General features: G+C 41.7%; 1 long non-coding RNA gene across 1 annotated transcript; it reads right to left on the reverse strand.

Moving 5' to 3' along the window:
- Positions 1–2254: 2254 nt before the first annotated feature.
- LOC311312348 lies at positions 2255–4015 on the reverse strand. Its single transcript, XR_014630563.1, has 4 exons — positions 3994–4015; positions 3332–3428; positions 2924–3038; positions 2255–2443 (listed from the first exon to the last, which is right to left on the reverse strand). It is a non-coding gene; the product is annotated as an uncharacterized lncRNA (long non-coding RNA).
- Between the last annotated feature and the right edge of the window lie 1087 nt (positions 4016–5102).

Genomic DNA, 5102 nt, shown 5'->3' on the forward strand with positions numbered 1-5102 from the left:
CTCATATTCTAGTAGACTGGGCTATAACCTTATAGCCTATATGCACATATGGGCTGATTATTTAGTGACCCATTATAACATAAAAAGTAACCATTTTGCTTTAAATATATTTAACATGGTTACCCTATTTAAGTTCAGTTCATTTTGGCTAATATTTCGATCGAGACGTTCTGACTGAATTAGCTAACGTTAGCTAGTGCTAGTAACGTTAGTTTATTTAGCTAGCTACTGTAGTGCTATCCAGCTAATTTAGTTACCCTGGGTTGTGGGGATTATAAATAGAGTAGAACTAGCTACCGCAATTCATGATTGCTCGCCAGATTGCATTAATTGAAAACAAATGTGTTCATAACATTTAAAGCCCCCAGTCTAAAGACCTCTCTTTACCTGATTTACCTCAACGCCTGGTGGTGTGAGCGCGCCTGCTCATCTTCACTTGACGTTGGGCATCCTCAGCGCACGTGCAGTCTCCCGCAGTGTAGTCTAGCATACAGATTAATATGGAACGCCAAATGGGTCATAATTCGCCTTGATTTTCGTTGAAAAACGGCGTATTGGACGGCGCAAATCCTCGCAATGCGCCGTTTAATAAGCGCCTAGCGCCGCCAGGCGTCGGTTATGGTTGAATACGCCTGTCGCCGTCAGGCGTTTATTAAACGGCGCCAGGCGTCTCGCACATTTTTGAAAGGTACCGCCCACTGGCCTCTACGGTGACTCAGGTAGTACAATTTATCTCTTTCCTCCAGGCTTGTGATGTCTCTGTTCCAATCAGGCCATTATGGTCGTGAGTGTCATGTGACGATATGCTACTGTACACGTATTGACCAAGAAAGATGGCACGAAATAACTTTCTGCTTCACTGATAAGAACATTAAACGACTGCACACGTCTTCTACTTTCGGACAATATCCAAGCTGACAATATCACTGTTTATGAATTTGCATACATAAATCTAGGTACGTTGGTCAACTGATAGTAGTGGCTAGTTAGTATTATGACATATTATGACAGAATAGTTATGGCATTATTCATGTTTTTTTAATTACTGTATGGGGGACATTTTAATAACCATTTATGTAAGATTTTGGGGACCTATTTCGATCGACCAATAGGCCTATATCAAATAATGTTCCCACTACAAAGTAGGCTAATTGTATTTCACCATTAGGCTAGGCTACTGTAAGAATATGGGGAGCATATATTTTACTCTAGACTCAAGATATGTTTATTGGCTGTCTATTAAGACTTCAGGGGTAGCATCTATCGGTCCAATATCCTCTAACACTTTTTACCATCGATTTGATCGAGTAGAAGTACACTGATTACCTATGTTAAATGCAATTATAAGTCGTTTTGGATAAAAACATCTGCTAGATGATTGTAATGTAATATAATAAAAACAGCAAGGTCATTCCATTACGATCTATAGCATGTTCTTAAATGTCAGCAGTACTTTTACAGCTCCTTTTGTGAGCAATACTCTTCATGGGCATTTCAAGTAATGGTCCTCTATATTGTCTTTAGTAAGCATACTTTTGTCTGTGATTTCAGAAAAGGAATCATATCCTCTAACACTGGAAACATTGTTAGTCTTCGCATCGGGGGCTTCAGCAGTACCGCGTCTGTGCTTCCCAGTGGAACCACACCTGGAGTTCCTGCATGTTCAGGGGGCGGAGCTAAAGCGCATCTTCCCAGAGGCCAACACCTGTATTATAACACTGAGACTGCCTATCCACACCTCGTATGAAGTGTGGAGAGAGTACATGGAGAGTGGCATCTTACAATCTCCTCTCTTTGGCACAACACAGTTTGCCTTTTCTACTCTTCTTTTACCTTCCAGCCTTCCTCCTCCTGGGCAGGGCTCTATTAGTGTGTAAACATGTTAAAGCTGAGGCGTAGGTTATGTGTAATGTACCTGACCACAAGTTATGATGAACTGAGCTATGTAATGCTTAAAAAAATACTACTAACAAGGTTTGTGTGTTCAAGTTGAGGTGAGGTTTATTTTATCAATTAATCTTAATAAAGCAGTGTCAAAGATTTGAACAATTTTGGGGGATTTAATCAGAAAAGGTCCTCCTGCAATCTCCCTCCAGGTAGAACTTGGTGGCGGACTGCATAAGGTTATCTCTTTCCTCCAGGCAGGCGATGTCTCTGGTCCAATCTGGCCATTAGCACCCACCAGATCTCTTGACTCTATCACATTGTAGTAAATTAAACCATTAAGATGTTACAAGAAATCAGTCTCAGATCAACAGCTGTATTTATGGAATTACTGCTAGTACACAAAGTACTAAGTAACATATTATAAAAAAACAGAGTGAATAATTTTTCTAAAATATAGCATAAAACATAACATAAAATATAGCTCTTCCTTGATGTGGACCACCTTGTCCCAGGCCCACTCCAGGACACAGCGCAGGGTCACTACACCCTGCCTGATCTAGAGGCATACACACACACACAACACATACAAAGCTCATTTTAGTGACAGTGACTGGTTGGCGGTGTGTCGGTGGTTTGTGTGCAGCCTCACCGTCAATAGTTTACGTAAGAAATAACACACGAGAGGGAGTGTATGGTTATTGGCACGGAAGTGCTGCGGTCAGAAGCCCTCAAATGTGTTATTGCTTTTATGCAACAGCACTGCAGTCGTTACATTTTTTTTGTTGAAAAAGATGGGTTTATAGTGTTTGACCATGCAGAGCTCTAAAAGTGATGACAAGTACCTTAAACTGGGTCCTAAAACTGATGGGGAGCCAGTGTAAGGAGTCCAGGATTACAGTAATGTGACAGGACGTTCTGGACCTAGTCAGTAGCCTTGCAGCAGGGTTTTGGACCATTTATGTGTGTGGAGGGGCATATATGTGCACATGTGTGTGTGAGAGTGTGCACAAAGTTGTATGTGGTGGGGCAGTATAACTGTTCAGGTGTGCAGGGCAGGTGTAGGCCAGTCCTCTGCTCAGGGTGCAGTCAGGGGGCCATCATCTCCACCACGCCGTCCAGGGACTCACCCGCTCTGGAATAAATCTCCCGCTCTGGAACATACAAGAAACACACACACACACACACACAAGAAACACACGCACACACACACACACACACACACACCACAATGGATAAATCTAAGGATAAATCTGAGACTGTCTTCAGACATCCTTGACAGTTTACTTTAATTTGTGTACTGCTATTATGCACTGGCTGTACATGTTTTTTATTCTCCAATAAAGTCTATTAATCAGTCAAACAACGCTGGCCTTCACTACTAGCCCTGTAGAGTAGCAGAGCAGTTATATACAGGAGATAGAATTGGTCCGTCCGTTTCAAATACCTGAGAGCCAGGCATCTGGGCGTGGTACCAGCGGTTGATGTCAAAGACCCCAATGTAGGTGGAGGGTTTTCTCTGGCCATAGGCCTTCACCTGCCAGCTGCAACACCCAATAAAAAACAACCAATAAACAAAATACCACAACATCTGATAGAAAACCCCCTTCAACGCTCTAACTTCCTCCCTTTCCCTCATAATAGGCATCACAGCGTATTTTTAGACTGAGACAATATATTGCATTGTATGTTTTGCTTTCTGAAGTCTCTGCAAATAATGAGGTGGTGATGATTAATTGCAAACTACCAAGAGACACAGAAGCACCAACTGTAACTTAACTTTAATATGTTTGTAATTGTTAAATGTAGACTATTGCTAGCTAATGGCAATCTGCCGGTAGGTTAAGTTTAGGCAAACATTGTATTAGCTATAGGCCTACTGTCTGTAGCCATCATTAGCTGACTAGTGTTCTAAATCTGTAGCTAGCTAGCTGGCAATCAAAGCTGTCTTTGCTAAATGCTTTTATTGAATCTATTTTCTATTAATTATTTTATCTTTTTTTTATTAAATGCTTTCGGTACTTAATGAGTAAAATAGTTCAAAGCTGGTGTAATATAATAGCTAGATAACACTGTAATATGTTATTAAAAGTAGCCTAGTGCACTTACCGTGTTCTGAAGTGGACCCTCATTCGGACAATTGTACTACCTGAGTCACCGTAGAGGCCAGTGGGCGGTACCTTTCAAAAATGTGCTTATGAGACGCCTGGCGGCGTTTAATAAACGCCTGACGGCGACAGGCGTATTTAACCCAAGCCCCCAGGATTCTAAATCTAAAGTGAAGGCCTATTGAACCGCGCCATCTTGGCTAGATTTGTAGTCACTTGGCTATTTCCGGTGACTTTTGACTTGCGCAGTTGAGCTTCTCTGGCCGACGCGCGTCCACGAAAAAGTTCACATTTATCTGAAATGTAGACGCGCGTTCCCGGCTCTCTCGGCTCTCCCCGCTTTGATTTAGCAATGAAAACCGGCTTGCATATTAACCTGTTTTTGTCAAATATATCAATTGGAGAAATTATTTTTTGATCCTGGCATCTTAGTTTTAACAGGTTAAATATAATTGAACATGTTTTGTTTGCTAGTAGATGGTATTCATTCCGTTCGCGATAACGTTATTGCAGCCAGGCTAAATTCCTCCAGGGAGTCAGTGACAGGCGAGTTGAAGAGCTTCACTCCCCGCCAGCAGGAGCTTTGGCCGCGGCTACCGCATCTCGGACAACCCGCTGAGTTCGTGGCTGCTATTTCACACTCGCCCTTGATCAATCCCAATACCGATCCATGGTAACAATGAATCAATCGTTCAGATCAGATCGGCAGTGCTGCATGCATGTTACAACATCATTGTTACCTTTATTTATCACCGTATCCCACTACCATTTCAGCTATGCACAGGAGGTTGTCTTGTGGTCATTTTCATTAAAAAATGATTAGCCTGATCCGTTTGTTGTATGTATTAAGCCCTTTTTGAGCGGTATGCTTGTATTAATAGCTTATAGCTTGCCATACTCACCAACCTTGGGACCTCAGAAATAGGGAGCATTTCCAAACCAAATTGCGGGGGGGGGCATTAAAAGCATTACAAATTAGACATTAAAAGCATTAAAACGAAATGTGAAACATTATATATATATATATATATGTGTGTATGGAGCAATTGTTTTTAATGTCCGACTTTTGTCTGTGCTGTTCAGTAAATGTGCATCTGTCCTAATTTATTG

Source organism: Borostomias antarcticus (assembly GCF_949987555.1).
Source record: "Borostomias antarcticus genome assembly, chromosome: 8".
Lineage (NCBI taxonomy): Eukaryota > Metazoa > Chordata > Actinopteri > Stomiiformes > Stomiidae > Borostomias > Borostomias antarcticus.